Source organism: Conger conger, chromosome 3, assembly GCF_963514075.1.
Source record: "Conger conger chromosome 3, fConCon1.1, whole genome shotgun sequence".
NCBI lineage: Eukaryota > Metazoa > Chordata > Actinopteri > Anguilliformes > Congridae > Conger > Conger conger.
Window position 1 is genome coordinate 43,351,182 of NC_083762.1, and position 16,951 is coordinate 43,368,132.

Here is a 16,951-nt window from a genome sequence, read left to right on the forward strand (position 1 = left end):
CAATTTTATGTGGCTGAGCCACCTGCCCGTTCGTATCAGCACCACTATCCGCGTTGCCGTCACACTCGCCCTTTAAACACACACCCACGTTGTCCTAAAGCACTATACTCTTAAGCAACACATCTGTCACAGTTTGTTACATGTTAAAATAATGCGAAATAATAAAATAATAAAAATCACTTAAATAACGTACCGTAAATCACAATCACGACCACACTCCCGTCCAGATCTCCAGACCACTAACTCTGTGACAGAAGCAATACACCTCATTCAATACACTAGGGTTCGCATGGATTATCAGTACATTTCAAATGTACGGAACAAAACTACCCCATACCTTGCTATCGGGTGATGTATGTCCATCACCCACACTACAGTACAGTCAAACTATGTTTGCAGCAAACAGATTTTAAATGAACATTCCATTTAGTTCTCCACCAACGCATTTTGAATACAAATGGATGCGACTTAGATCAAACATTGGCTAGAAATAGCAAAGCTGAGCAACAAGAGAGAAAACCAGCTATTTAAAGAACAGCTTCAGAATTTACTCTGTAAGTGTATTTCAGCCCGGGCAGCACAGATGTGGGTAGCACTGCTGCCTCACAGCAAGGAGGTCCTGTGTTTGAATCCCAGTCAGCCGGGGCCTCTCCGGTTTCCTCCCACAGTCCAAAGACATGCAGGTTAGGCTGACTGGAGAGTCTAAACTGCCCGTGGGTATGAGTGTGTGAGTGAATGGTGTGTGTGCCCTGCGATGGACTGGCGAACTGTCCCGGGTGTATTCCTGCCTTTCGCCCAATGTATGCTGGGATAGGCTCCAGCCCCCCTGCGACCCTGTTCAGGATAAGCGGGTTAAGATAATGGATGGATGATGTATTTCAGCCCAATGTTTTTTTTCTATAAAGTAGCCTATGCAGTCAGCTCCAGAATCAGCAGTCAGGCACCATTTATAAAAAGGGTTTTTCTCCCCAGTGGGGATTTACCTCATGTGTCTGCCATTTGGGGGCTTGCTACTTTGCTACTCTACCATGTCTTTGTAACAGTATTCTGTAAAAGGCACTATACAAATAGAATTGATTTGATTAAATATCTTTTATCTCCCCAATGTCACACATTTATACCAATTTGGGCATTGTTATGTCTACCTGAGAAATTAATATGATTTTCAACTTTGAAATGATATGAGCATCATTTGGAAAATATCCACTTTGATAGCAGGAAACATTTTTTGAAAAATTAGAATCTACAATTGGGTGTTCACTGGACTGTCCCAGGCCTGAGCTGAGGCTGTCTGTATTAAACTTTTCAAAGACCCTGTGGCACATTTTTCCTCTGTTTCAATGGTAGATTTAATTTCAATTACTTTTCAAGCTGGTGGCATGGTGGCATAGTGGTTAGCTCGGTTTCCTTGCATGAAGCCAGCCAGATCCTCTCTACATGGAGTTTGCATGTTCTCAGATTGTTGAGATTTACAATAAATACTATCCAATTACAGAATAGGTCTAGTCTAACATCCTTCTGTAAGTGTGCCAGTGTCAACGGGGACTGCCAGACCATGGCACCTAATTAGCACATAATTGGCTGCAGCACTGCTCTGGGAGGGAGGATGTTCCTTGAACAACTGCACCTCCTCCAAATGACTGGGTGAAATATAGCTGCACCAACTGCACATTAAATGTAGTTGATGAAGTGGTGGAATGCAAAGGAGGCACCAAGAGATAGCAATATGAATAAATTGTTTTCTTTCCTAACTACAATTCATTATGAACATAAACCTCCTTTTTTAAAAACATGGAAAGATTGCATAGGCAGCAGGGCTTCCCCCAAAAAGTTGTTAGGCCCGGTGGTCAAGTGTTTTTTTTCACGGGGCCCCAGCACAGGCCAGGGATGTAGAGCATTAATGTAGGGCCCTAGAGTTTCTGTGATAACGGAATCAGAGAATTGAGAATTAGAAAAAGCTATTGATTCATTAATTTACTCAACACACATTTTAAATCACAACTATTTACAGCAGACAACAATGTTGTACTTTCAACAACAACAAAATAAATTAAATTCAAATAAATATATAAATATATCAACATATTTCCACTCTAAAAAAAAACTTGTATAGAAGTCCTGATTGGCTACTGATTCTTACAGCCTTGGAAAGCTGGGCACATTTCAAGAACAAAATAAATACAAAATAAATAAAAGTTTTTGAACTCTACAAAAAAAACATGTATTCAAGTTCTGATTGGCTACTGTGCTAGATCAACCAAAATATCCAAACTGATCACTTTAAGGCCTAGGGAAAACTGGCGGAAACTATGGGCTCACAGTTATGTACAGTGTTTGCACATCGACTAGCCACCAGTTAATGAGAAGTCCTTTGCCCATGAGTGATTGTTTTAGACTGACTGAAAGAGTGTATGTGAATATAACAGAAAAACACAATTTGCCAAGGAGGTTCTCTTTGTCTTCTGCCGGGCTCCTATTGTGGCTTCTAAATCATGTCTTATCAGGGCTGCTCAGGCCTTCTCCCACCTTCAGCATTTTCAGAGACCAGCGGCCCCTGCTCAGACCAAAGTGTTGCTGCTCCACTGCAACACCAGCACAACCACACTTGCTTCAGCCAAGGAGCCGCCATGACGGAGGTCTGGTGTTAAATGTAATCATTAAATAAATTATTACATTTCTGTAAACATGAATTCATTGGTTTGAAAAGATGGTTTACCAGTTGTTATCCCTGAAACAAGTCATGAAATACAATAATTTTCTCTCGATTTCTCATTTTTGCACATTCGTCCTTTATCTATTCTCCATTGGAATGAGTTGTGAGCACAGCATTACTCTTCTTTAGGTCTGTGAGCTCAGACTGTAAGCAGTTCCTCTGAGATCAGCCTGTAAGCAGCGTCTGTAAGCAGTGCCTGTGGTATAAGCCTATAAGCCAGTGTTTTTCAACCTTGGGGTCGCGACCCCACGTGGGGTCCCGCGGAATTCAAATGGGGTCGCCTGAAACGTGTAGTAATTGATTAAAAAAAAAAATTTCATCAAGCCTTGTAGCTTACCTAACTGTACATGTATTTGCTGATCAGGGAAAATAAAATGTCACTTTGTGCACTAATCTGGCTACTCTGTATTTGCAACACAGTATAACAAACATGATCAAGAACTAATTCTAGAAAAAAAAAAGTCTCTGGGGTCGCCAGAAATTTGTGATGTCAAAATGGGGTCACGAGTTAAAAAAGGTTGGGAACCACTGCTATAAGCACTGTCTGTGAGCTCAGTATGTAAGTAGTCTCTGTGAGGTCAGTCTGTAAGTGGTGTCTGTGAGCTCAGTATGTAAGCAGTGTCTGTGAGATCAGTCTAAGCAGTGTCTGTGAACTCTGTAAGCAGAGTCTGTGAGGTGTCTGTAAGCAGTGTCTGTGAGATCAGGTTTTTAGCAGTGTCTGTGAGCTCTATCTGTAAGCAGTATCTGTGAGCTCTGTCTCTCAGCAGTGTCTGTGAACTCTGGAAGCAGTGTCTGTGAGCTGTCTGTAAGCAGTGTCTTTGAACTCTGTCTCAGAATTCAGTGTCTATGCAATCAGTCTGTGTGAGATCAGTCTGTAAGCTGTGTCTGTGAGCTCTGTCTCTAAGCAGTGTCTGTGAACTCCGTATAACCAGCAACATTCAGCACCATCTCTTCTCTGAAATACTTTTTTCATTAATGAACCAGCTCTGACTGGTAAGGCTGTACTTTGTGCGCTTAATGTTGCCAGTGGCTGTATGCGAGGCTACCATAATTGTCATACACGGTATTTCTCCTCTTTTTCACTGAAAATGTCATATAAATCAAGATACTGGTCGGGCTTATCCTTTCAAGTGTTCCCTTGCGAAACTCATGTAGAATTAACTGCATCAACCTTTCTATGGGATGAAATTTCACTTGTTTCTTATTGTTACAATATATTCACATGGTCCCTATACCACAGTTCTGATTAAAAACAGCGACAGCTCATTTGAGCTACCTTCTTGTAACTGTTGATTCCACTTGTTGACAGATATCTCAGTCTGCTTCAGTCATTCAGTTCTAAATTGAAGTCTGGTTTGAAATCGGCTTGGATTTGGCATTAAATGAGTAAAACAATAAAGCATGACCGTAAGAAGGGGGCCTGGACTAGTTTTATTTGTCTAATACCATCTTCTTCACGCACTGTTGGTTTTCACTTTACTTCACTTTACCATTGATTTTGTTGAGGCTCTAGATTGCTATCATGTTAGGGAAGAGGAGCAGTGCCGAGGCACAGTAGAAGTCTGATATGTGTTGCTGCTTTTGGTATATTTATAATTTAGTTGATATATTCTTGACTGAGGGGGGGTGGAGGTAGAGATGTGTATTTAAAAACAGTGAGTAACATTAACTGTCAAGCATGGTATTTTTAAATAAATATATGACTTTAAGCAATATAAATAAAAATGGTTTAAATACAAAGGGAGCCTGTTAGAATTATGTTCATGCCATCTGCTATTCTGAATAATTAACATGTACTGGAGGGGGAAATATGTACATATGTAAACCATCACATTCATAGAATAGATATAGATTAGATTTCAGGGAAACTTTATTGGGCAGCCAGCTTGACATATTGACTTTCTCTGTGAAATGTTTTTATTTAATTTGAGCAATGGAGCAAGCTGCTCCTGAAAGCAATCGCTGTAATGGTTATAGTTATTATTAATGTTTAATTATTGAGTTAATTATTCAATGCTTTTTTTCATCCCAGCACTGGAGCAGCAGCATAATCAAGCTGACAAGATTATACCCTTGACATTAATACATAAATTTGGCTTAATGCATCTCTTGCAGATTGTCATAATTGCATAGATTTATCTTATTATCACTCAAAAAAATAATTAACCTGGGCCCAATAATTACATTTCAGGTATGCTTTGATTGTTCGGTCAAATAAGAGTCAAGCCTGAATTAATAAATTGTTCCACAAACAAATTATAGATGTATACACCAAAGGGACAAACAAAAAAGTGTCATCATAGAAATTAGATGCTTTTTAAGTACCATAGATCCAGTGTTGTGGCAGCCAGCAATTGCAGTTAATTATGTCTCAGTCTTACTGTGTGTAATTAAATTTTGTTTGGAGTTTCATTTAGATTCTGCCATTATTACTTTGAAATATCACAGACAATCCAATGTGCATTTTTGAATGGCATGTCATGGAAGAGTTACAGCAATATATTTATATATTGTTTATTGTTGTCAAGATTGAATTACATTCATTTTACCAGTATAAAGGCATATGCAATTTAATCCAACCAGATTATATAGTTATACATGGTATGTACTGTAAAATAGTTAGTCATAGTATCTTCCTGAAGAAGACACTGGTCACATCGAACACCAGATCACAAGTTGTGTTCATTCTGATGAGTGGGTGCCCTGGCCATAAGCATTCCTTCATGCCTTCTGTTGCAACATAAAAATACACGTGACTTTCTTTTTTTAATACAGTGAATATTGAATATTTTTGTCACACCTAATTTCTAGCATTTAAAAAATGACATACATAATGTTGGAAAGGCAATTACTAGGGGCAAGCAAGTACGCATTATCTGTATCTGTGTCCATTCAACAAACTATATTACCTGTATCCGTATCCCTACTCGTAAATGAGCATGACTTGCTCTCAGACTTGCTGGTCTGAGGGCAAAATTAGGAACACTGTCATTCTGTCATTTTAATTAACTTTATATACAGTGATTCTGAAGTGTTCATATCTTTATTTTCAGCAGAAACTCAGGTACATTGTTATGTCAACAGTAATTCAGTCAGAATCATATGTTGGTTGTAAATTGCTCTAGAATCACACAAATTTTAAATAGTAGTTTTGAAGGATTTAAAAACACATAGTAATCAATTGTAACAACTGTGGTGGCCCGATCAGGAATCGGTACACCACTGGAGTGGAACGGCCCGTGCGCCGGCGCCAAGCACTGGGAAAGGTCTTTAATCACGTGTATTTCCCCTGTTCGTATCTAGCAGAGCCGCACCGAGGAGAGAGAGCCGGCGGGGAGAATCAGCACCATGGCCAGCGACACGGAGAAAAGACGCGTGAGGAATGTGAGCTAGGAATGAATTAACATTTCTAATTGGACAGGCGCAGCCGGACTGACTCCAAGGAGGAACGAGAGGCCCTACAAAAGACGGGGCGCAACCACAGAGCGGGGCTGAGTACGGAGGGAGACGGAGGAAAAGCCCAGTGAGTTGAGAAAAAACAGCAATTAGAAACAAGCAACGACACCACGGTGGAACCGCGGGTCTTCGGAGGCCCTACCGAAAGGCGAAGGCGGAACGGACCACCCACAGTCACCGACGGACCGGTGCACCTAATTTTTTGGCCGGTTATTTTTTTTCCCGTTTTTGAGAACTGTTTGGTTGGAACTTTGTGAAAGTGCCCTGAAGGCACGTGGGAAAATAATTAAAACCTTAATTTTGATCTACTCTTGCTCTCTCTGTCTCTCTCTCCCCCCGGGGCGCCACATATGGTGGAGAATGCGGGCATAGAGACCCCAGCTATAAAAAGAGAGAGCAACTAAAAAAATAAAAAAAAATGGAGGACGCCATCAACGCCTTGCTCCGATCACAAGGCGCCCTACAGAAGGCCGTGGCAGAACTGTGCCAAAAGTCCAGCACGGCGACAACCCACCGGACGCCCAAAGACGTATTGTTGAAGCAGACCCCTGATGACGAAATTGAGGCCTACCTCGAAACCTTCGAGCGGGCGGCGTACCTGGAGAAATGGCCTCAAGGCGCCTGGGGCTCCCTCCTGGCTCCATTCCTCAGCGGGGAGGCCCAGAAGGCTTACCGGGGGCTGCCTCCAGCCGAAGCCCACGACTACCCCACCCTAAAAGCTACCATCTTAGCCCAGTATGGCTACAGCCTCCCCGCCAGGGCACAGCGGTTCCACCAATGGGCCTATGACCCCGCCCTCCCGGCGCGAGGACAGGTGATGAGCCTGGGGAGGCTAACCAAAAGTTGGCTAGTCGAGGGCGACGGGCCGCCCCTGCTCGACCGGGTGGTGTTGGACCGCTGCGTCCGAGCCCTGGCCCCGGACGTCAGGAAATATGTGGCCCAGCAGGGGCCCCGCTCCATCGATGCCCTGGTCAACCTCCTGGAGAACCACCAGGTGGCACAAGAGATGACCAGGGGGACAAAAACGGAAAGCCCACGAAGAACCCCAATCGCTGTCCGACCAGAACCACAAACCAGGCCACGGTGGAGAGCGGACGACAGGGAGGAGGGCCTCAGACGGAGGGAGACCAGACGGTGCTTTGCCTGTGGCCGGGAGGGCCACCTGAGCCGGGATTGCCCAGGGAGGGAGGAGTCCATGGCCACTGCTCCTGAGACGGGCCGACCCTGCCACTACCTCACCACCTGCTGGGCCCACAAGGGCACTGCCGCCCCTAGGCTACCCGTCCGGATCGCGGGTCAGGACGCGGAGGCCTTACTAGACTCGGGGAGCGCGATTACCTTGGTGAGGCCAACCCTAGCAGGGGGGAGAAGGGGAGAAGACATCGCCGTCACCTGTATCCACGGCGATGTACGGAGCTACCCCACCGCCGAGGTGACCATCATCACCCCTAGAGGCAAGTTCACGGGAAAGGTGGGAGTGGTCGAGAGCCTCCCAGTGGAGGTGCTGCTGGGAAGAGACTGCCCCCTCTTTCTCAGCTATTGGAATGAGAGGGCGACCCCTGAGAGGCCCGGCCCCAACCCCCGACCCCGCCGGAAGGGCCACAAGGAACCACACCCGGTTTGGGTAGCCCCCGCCAGGGAGAGTGAGGAGGAGGAGACCCCACCCCAAGGAGGGAGGAGACCGACAACGCAACCCCCTTCGGAGAGCACAGATACAGCCCCGGAGCGACCGGACCCACCACCACCCCGGGAGGGGGAAGGGGGTAGCACGGGGGGGTTTTCGGAGTTCCAGCCCGAACTCGAGAGGGCCCCAACGGACTTCGGCTCCGCCCAGCTGCAAGACCCCCTCCTCGCCCAGGCCTGGAGAGCCGCCGCATACATTGAGGGCGTCCCACAAGGAGGGGTGAGTAGACCGGCCTACCCATATTTCAAAGTAAAAAATAACTTGTTATATCGAACCTGCAACAGTGACCCGGGAGAGCTGGACCAGCTTCTAGTACCTCAGACCCACACCTCCAAGGTGCTCTACCTCGCCCACACCCACTTGTTGGGGGCCCACCTGGGAAGGGAGAAGACCTATGAGCGAATCCTATCTCGCTTCTACTGGCCGGGCATCAAACGGGCCGTGGAGGACTACTGCCGACAGTGCGCGGAGTGTCAACTTCACAGCCCCCGGGTGACGTATCGCAATCCACTAATCCCTCTCCCTATTATAGATGTGCCCTTCCGCCGAATTGCGATGGACATAGTGGGGCCCCTACCCAAGTCCAGCCGGGGTCACCGGTACATATTGGTGATCGTCGACTACGCCACCCGGTACCCGGAGGCCGTACCCTTACGGGCCGCGACGGGGAAGAGCATCGCGAGGGAGCTGTTCCTCCTCTTCAGCCAAGTGGGGATCGCGGAAGAGGTCCTGACGGACCAGGGGACGTGCTTCATGTCGGGCGTGATGAGGGAGATGTGCCGCCTGCTCCGGGTCCGGCAAGTGAAGACATCCGTCTACCACCCCCAGACCGACGGGCTGGTGGAAAGATTTAACAAAACCCTCAAGTCGATGCTAAGAAAAATGATCACAACGGACGGTAAGGACTGGGACCATTTATTACCTTACCTGTTATTCTCCATCCGTGAGGTTCCGCAGGCGTCCACGGGGTACGGACCCTTCGAGTTGCTGTATGGGAGACGTCCCCGAGGGCTACTGGACCTCGCCAAGGAGGCCTGGGAGCAGCAGCCATCCCGACAACGCACCCTCCTGGAGCATGTGGAGGCTATGGACCAGCGGATGGCAAGGATCTGGCCCATGGTCCGGGAACACATGCAACAGGCTCAAAAGGAGCAGGCTCGACTGTACAACAGGAAAGCCCAGGTGAGGGAGTTCCAACCGGGGGATAAGGTCATGGTGCTGATCCCCACTAACGAGTGCAAGTTTCTGGCCAAATGGCATGGCCCCTACGAGGTCGTAGCCAAGGTCGGCCCCGTAAATTACACGGTAAGACAGGTGGGCCGGAGACACCAGCTCCAAAATTACCACATCAACCTGCTAAAGAGGTGGCACGAACCCGTGCACGACCCTGCTCCCCTCTGCTTAACCACAGGTGGCGTCACTGGAACCCCAGAAGTGGCCACTGGAGACCTGCTGACGGACCGACAACGACAAGACCTCCGCGAGCTGGTGAGCCAACACCGGGATGTGCTCTCCCACCTCCCGGGCCGGACTACAAAGGTCCACCACGACATCGTCACGGAGCCAGGGAGGAGGATTCGACTGCGGCCCTACCGGATCCCGGAGGCACGAAGGCAGACCATCCGGGAGGAGGTGGCGAGGATGCTAGACCTGGGGGTCATAGAGGAATCACAAAGCGCCTGGTCCAGCCCGATAGTGTTGGTCCCCAAACCGGACGGAAGCTGGCGGTTCTGCAACGACTTCCGGAGGTTAAATGAAATCTCCCGGTACGACGCCTACCCCATGCCCCGGGTGGACGAACTGATCGAGCGGCTGGGACTCGCTCGCTACATCAGCACCCTGGACCTCACCCGGGGGTACTGGCAGGTACCGCTGACCCCACAGGCGAGAGAGAAGACGGCCTTCGCCACCCCGGATGGCCTGTTCCAGTATCGGGTCTTGCCCTTCGGAGTACATGGAGCCCCCGCCACCTTCCAGAGGCTAATGGACAACCTACTGAGGCCCCACAGGGAGTATGCTGCCGCCTACCTGGATGATATTGTGATCCACAGCGCTGATTGGGAGAGCCACCTCAGTGCTCGGAGCGCTCCGGGAGGCCGGCCTGACAGCTAACCCGGCGAAGTGTCGCCTGGGCCTGGAGGAGGCCGACTACCTGGGCCACACTGTGGGACGAGGGTGCGTCCGACCCCAGAGCCAAAAGGTGAACGGAATAACAAACTGGCCCCGACCCATCACAAAAAGGCAAGTGCGCACCTTCCTGGGCCTAGTGGGGTACTATAGGCAGTTCATACCTGACTTTGCCACCAGAGCGGCCCCCCTTCACGAGCTGACAAGGAAAGACCACCGGCACACGATAACATGGACCGAGGACGCCGACCGCGCCTTCCTAGACCTGAGAACCGCCTTGGGGAATGAACCCGTATTAACCACCCCTAACTTCTCACAAAAATTTGTTTTACAGACCGACGCCTCCGAGACCGGACTCGGTGCCGTCCTCTCCCAAATCCAGGACGCAACAGAGCACCCAATTACCTACATCAGCAGGAAATTGTTGAAACATGAGAGGAACTATAGCACGGTGGAGAAGGAGTGCCTGGCTATAAGGTGGGCGGTGGGGAAACTTAAGTACTATCTTGTGGGGAGGGAGTTCATCCTTATAACCGACCATGCCCCACTACAATGGATGTACCGGTGTAAGGACACTAACGCCCGGGTGACCCGATGGTTTTTAGAACTCCAAAGTTTTAAATTCACGGTGGAACACCGAGCTGGGAGACTCCAAGGGAACGCAGACGCCCTGTCCCGAATGAACGAGGGGTTCTTTGGTGACGCTCCCGCCGAGGGCGTGGAGCTGAGGGGGAGGAAATGTGGTGGCCCGATCAGGAATCGGTACACCACTGGAGTGGAACGGCCCGTGCGCCGGCGCCAAGCACTGGGAAAGGTCTTTAATCACGTGTATTTCCCCTGTTCGTATCTAGCAGAGCCGCACCGAGGAGAGAGAGCCGGCGGGGAGAATCAGCACCATGGCCAGCGACACGGAGAAAAGACGCGTGAGGAATGTGAGCTAGGAATGAATTAACATTTCTAATTGGACAGGCGCAGCCGGACTGACTCCAAGGAGGAACGAGAGGCCCTACAAAAGACGGGGCGCAACCACAGAGCGGGGCTGAGTACGGAGGGAGACGGAGGAAAAGCCCAGTGAGTTGAGAAAAAACAGCAATTAGAAACAAGCAACGACACCACGGTGGAACCGCGGGTCTTCGGAGGCCCTACCGAAAGGCGAAGGCGGAACGGACCACCCACAGTCACCGACGGACCGGTGCACCTAATTTTTTGGCCGGTTATTTTTTTTCCCGTTTTTGAGAACTGTTTGGTTGGAACTTTGTGAAAGTGCCCTGAAGGCACGTGGGAAAATAATTAAAACCTTAATTTTGATCTACTCTTGCTCTCTCTGTCTCTCTCTCCCCCCGGGGCGCCACACAACATTTTTGGATCATTGAAATTTGTTCTTTGGGATCCAGAGAGCGACACGCCTTCTCCAAGCCGCATGGTCTCATCCTGCGACCTTTATTCCGAGGCGAATGGGCACTGTTGTATGTGGCGATCCTCCCTGCCGAGTCCCTGTAACGTATAATGTATTATCAGCTTGTTTGAAAGGCATTATGACCTAACGTACAGTAGACTACTATGACTTTCGCTACTGCAGAATGCCGGGACATAGCCTACCTGGCTAACACCGGCAAAATAAATAAAAACATGTCAATGTAGAACTTACAGTAAAGCGACAGGTCCAATAGACTTCCATGATAAAACAAATACTTGCCTGTTGTCTGTTGTGTTGATGTTACAATTACATAATATTCCAAAATAGCTCGTTTTACCTCCTCTCTTCCAAACTTCAGCTCAGGGGAGACTTCTCCAATCATCACAGATAATAATCCAATTGCAGCACTCGTGCTATGAAAAATGTCATTAATTGTACCGGATACTTGTTTCACCCCTACTCTGTAATCTAATGGTGAAGACAGACAAAGTCCAGCCATTTCGGAATGGCTAAACAAAACTATTGCTAGAACCATAGTCGAACAACCACGGTAAACCAGTCTCCACTCTAGCAAAGGCTCTCTGGGCTTCTGCACAACATCTTTAAGTGCAAACAAATCCAGTCCCTAAAAACAAAACAATAAAATGTAGCAAAATGTCTGCCAGCCATTCTGAACCAAAAGAAACCCACAGAAATTTAACATTTCCCCATTTAATCACCTTCAACATAACAAAGGGAAGTTAGGAAACGTAATAATACATTAAATCATTCATTCATTATCCTAACCTGCTTATCCTGGACAGGGTCACTGGAGCCTATCCCAGCATACATTGGGCGAAAGGCAGGAATACACCCTGGACAGGTTGCCAGTCCATCGCAAGGCACACACACCATTCACTCACTCATACCTATGGGCAATTTAGACTCTCCAATCATTCTAACCTGCATGTCTTTGAACTGTGGGAGGAAACCCACGCAAACACGGGGGGAACATGCAAACTCCACACAGAGAGGCCCCGGCCGACAGGGATTTGAACCCAGGACCTCCTTGCTGTGAGGCGGCAGTGGTACCCACTGACACATCCGTGCCGCCGGTCATAATAATACAAAATCTTGAAATAGTTTGCTGATGGAAGGACTAGCAAATCCAATTATTTTGTTGTTTCCTCATCTACTACCCAGCAGGATGTATGTGGAGGGCAGGGCAGGAAAGGAGGGTAGAAGATGAGTGCTAGGAGTCGCTGCTCTCGCAAAGACACTGGATGGGATCTGGCAGCAGCCAATAAGTGTGGCAAAAAAAAAACACACCCCTCCAATAGAACACCCATATGGGCGCAGACCAAGTGTGCCCCAGGTCTGGCGTGCCCAGGCAAGACTGACAGAAATGATAGAAAAAAGGATGAACACTGACTTCAAATATTATGAAGTCGGTAGGGATGTACCAGTCTTTCTTTAATAGGTCGCCAGGAAACCGATGCATTAGGTTTTAGCCAAGTTGTAATTTGGTGTAAGACCAAAAATATTTTGTTTTGAAATTTGTATTGAATAAAAACAATGAATCACAAAAAACAGAAAACATTCTCCAAAATAAACAACAGTGGAACACTGGGATGCAGCAGTTGTCGTCTACAGCACTCAAACCCAGATTCAGTTGTGGCACAAATAAATTGCCTGGTCTTGGGAACAAGTATCAATTTGATAGTCAGACTGAGTCAAAACCATGTATTTTTTAGTCTAGGGATATGTCTGCTGCTCCAAACTATATGTATATATAATAATCAATTTACAATAACAACTATTACAAGAAACATAGTTGCTGATTACACATTATCATTATTATCACATTATCATTACTGATTACACATTACACGTAATGTAATGTAATGTAATTATCACAAAGCTTTTTGAGCAAAATGTATGCATTAACTTGAAAATGAAAATACAAACTGAGCTCTTGAATTTAAATTGTCATTATTTTGTCAAATTGTCAGACTCGGGTCTTGAACCCGGGTCTCCAACCCGGGTCTCCGGTGTGATAGTCTGAAAACAATCCCCTGAACCACCAAGGAACTGAGGGTGACTCAATTGCGAAGCAACAGCAGGTTAAGTTCAAAGTTTTATTCCACAAAAAAAAAAAAGCTCAGAAGATACTGTACAAAATCCAAACGCTAAAAGTTCAGTCCTTATATCCACAAAAAGGCAAAAAAACATCTGACAGTTAATCCACAGGGTAATCCAAATATCACAGTGTAACAACAGTCCAGGGTCAAAGAACAGGTAAGGCAATCAGAGTTCAAGTTTTACATTACATTACATTACATTACATGGCATTTAGCAGACGCTCTTATCCAGAGCGACGTACAACGAAGATATAAATGCCAACCATTTACCATTTCATGTTGTTAATCTTCCCAGTATGCCCCCTTGGTAGGGGTTCCTGCCGTTCTGATAATGGCCATCGGAGCCGTGACGTACATCCGCAGCGACGAGGTGAGAGAATGAGGGATGAAAGAGAGGTAGAAAGAAAGCGTAGAAAGAAAAGTAGAAAGGGTATTTACAGCGGTCAAGGCAAAAGTTACTCACAGAGAGCGTTCAGTGAAAACTCAACAAAGACAGAGTGAAAAGACCAGGCTTAAATACTGTGACACAATTGGCTAAACAACTCACATGACCAGATAACAGAGAGCAGGAGGGTCTGTTAACAAGAGGCATAATTAGGCAGTAAAACTCCATAAAGACAAAATCAGGTTTAGTGACATCTAGTGGTCAACAACAAAAGTTCAACATTGTGACAGAATCCCCCCCTCTAGGAACGTCTCCTCGCGTTCCCAGGACGACTGGGATGCTGTTGGTGAAAGTCTCTGATCAAGGTCTTGTCAACAATGTTCCGGGAAGGGACCCATGAACGTTCTTCAGGGCTATAGCCCTCCCAATCCACCAGGTACTGGACAGACCGCTGGACCTGGACACAGGTAGCACAGGCTGCAACAAAGTCCTTAACCTCCCTCTCCATTTCTGGCCATCATAAGCGTTGCCTTAGGAACTCCAGAGTTCTTTGGGCACCCGGATGTGCAGTAAGGTGTGAGGAGTGACCCCACTAGAAAACTTCAGATCGTGCTCTTCTGGGAAGAAACAGTTTACCAGCCGGTGCAGGGCCAGGGTCAGGATCCCGCTGAAGAGCCAGTCTGACAACCGTCTCGATTCCCCAATGGACGGGTGCAATGATTCTTGTAGGTGGGATAATTGGTCCTATATCCTCTTCCCGGTTTTCAGATAGAAACTGCCTGGAAACTGCCAAATGCCAATAATGTAATGTAATAGTGCCCCGAGGGGGTGTTGAAGGCTGTTCCACTCATCATCTTGTCTGATGCAGATGAGGTGATAAGCATTGCGAAGGTCCAACTTTGAAAAATGGTGGCCCCTTGTAGGAGATCAAAAGCAGTAGAGATCAATGGAAGTGGATATCGGTTGCGTATAATGATTTTGTAAAGACCCCTGTAGTCTATACATGGACGCAATCCACCATCTTTTTTCCCCACAAAGAAAAAACCCGCACCAGCAGGGGATGTGGAAGGGCATATAAAACCAGTGGAGAGGGCATCTTTGATGTAATCATCCATGGCCTTTCTTTCCGGCAAGGAGAGAGAGAAGCTCCGATCGCGTGGGGGACTGGATCCTGGCAAGAGTTCTATGGAACAATCGTAGGACCTATGGGGTGGAAGTGTGCAGGCCCTTTGTTTGCTAAACTTCCTTCAGATCAAGATACTCTGTGGGAACATTGCTCAGCTCGGAGGGATCTGGAGACTTGGACACAGGGGAAGGACTTGAAAAGAGGCAGGTGGCATGGCAAGTAGGACCCCACTCTAGGATGGACCCCGTCGACCAATCAATATGAGGGTTGTGACGGTTCAGCTATAGGAAACCCAGGACCACAGGAAATTCTGGAGAGTCAATCAAATGCAAGGCAATATTCTTGTTGTGGTTTCCAACATAAAGGCGAAGTGGAGTGGTGGCCGAAGTAACCTCCCCATCGCCGAGAGGTTGACCATCTAAAGCAGAAACAGAGAGTGGAGTCTCTGAGGCAACTTGGGGAATCTTTGGACAAGGGTAGTGTCAATAAAATGTCCAGCAGCACCAGAGTCCTGACAGGAGTGGCTTAGCCCTCTCCAGACCAAGGTAACTGAAAGGTAGACTCCTGCTCCTGGAAGCTCGGGAGAACAAGTGACCTCCGTCACAGCCCTCCCTCGGCTGGACGGGACTGACCTTTTCCCTGGAGTCCAGGACAAGAAAGTCTGAAATGGCCCGATTTGCCACAATAGATGCACAGCTTCTCTCTTCGTCTCCGATCCCTCTCTTCCTGAGAGAGATGAGCTCGTCCAATCTGCATAGGCTCTGTGGTCTCAGTGGGGGCTGGAGGGTTCCAGGAGAGTAATGGAGGTGTGGACCGGCTCTGGACGCTGGTCGGCTGCTGGACGCTGGTCTGGTCGCTTCGACGCTCCTGGAGACGATTATCCAGACGTATGGACTGGGAGATGAGGGACTCAAGATCATTAGGGCATTCAGTTAGAGCTAAACAGTCTTTCAATGAGTCAAACAAGCCATTTAAAAAAGTTGAGACAAGAGCTGTCTCATTCCAGCCACTTTCTGCGGCCAAAGTCAGAAACACGGTCTTTCCCTTGGCGGAGAAGCAAGAGTTTCTTAGCAGCCTCTTGGCCAGCGGCAGACTGGTCAAAAATCCGCAGCATCTTGTTAGTCAAAAGAGTGATATCAGAGCATTCTGGACCCTGTTTCTGCCAAGGCTAGTGCCTTGTCAGTCAATAATGTGATTACATAAGCTCTTTTGGATCTAGCAGAAGGGAACGCAGTGGGCTGCAGCTCAAAAGTCAACAGGCATTGTGTTAAGAACCCACGACAACCACCAGAGTTACCATTGTATCGTTGAGGAGCAGGTAGACGGGGCTCAGTGCTAGGGTGTAGAGGTGCCGGTTGAGGTGGGGCCGGAGGATCCGGGGGTGAGGGCTGCCCACCTGGGTCCGGAGGGTTTTGGCCACCAGGTGGATTGGGCCTAGGATTCCGCACTGACTGGATGAGCTGCTGAAGAAGGTGGTCATGGCGGGCAAGAGTGTTGCTGGAGAGTAAGTGCTTGCCCATGAGTATCCATAGTACTACCAAAACTATTGAGCTGCCATGATCCTTGAACCCGGGTCTCCAGTGTGATAGTCTGAGACCAATCCCCTGAACCACCAAGGAACTGAGGGTGACTCCATTGCGAAGCAACAGCAGGTTAAGTTCAAAGTTTTATTCCACAAAAAGTCAAAAAGTTCCAAAAAGCTCAGAAGATACTGTACAAAATCCAAACGCAAAAAGTTCAGTCCTTAAATCCACAAAAAGGCAAAAAACATCTGACAGTTAATCCACAGGGTAATCCAAATATCACAGTGTAACAACAGTCCAGGGTCAATTGGCTAAACAACTCACATGAACAGATAACAGAGAGCAGGTGGGTCTGTTAACAAGAGGCATAATTAGGCAGTAAAACTCAGTAAAGACAAAA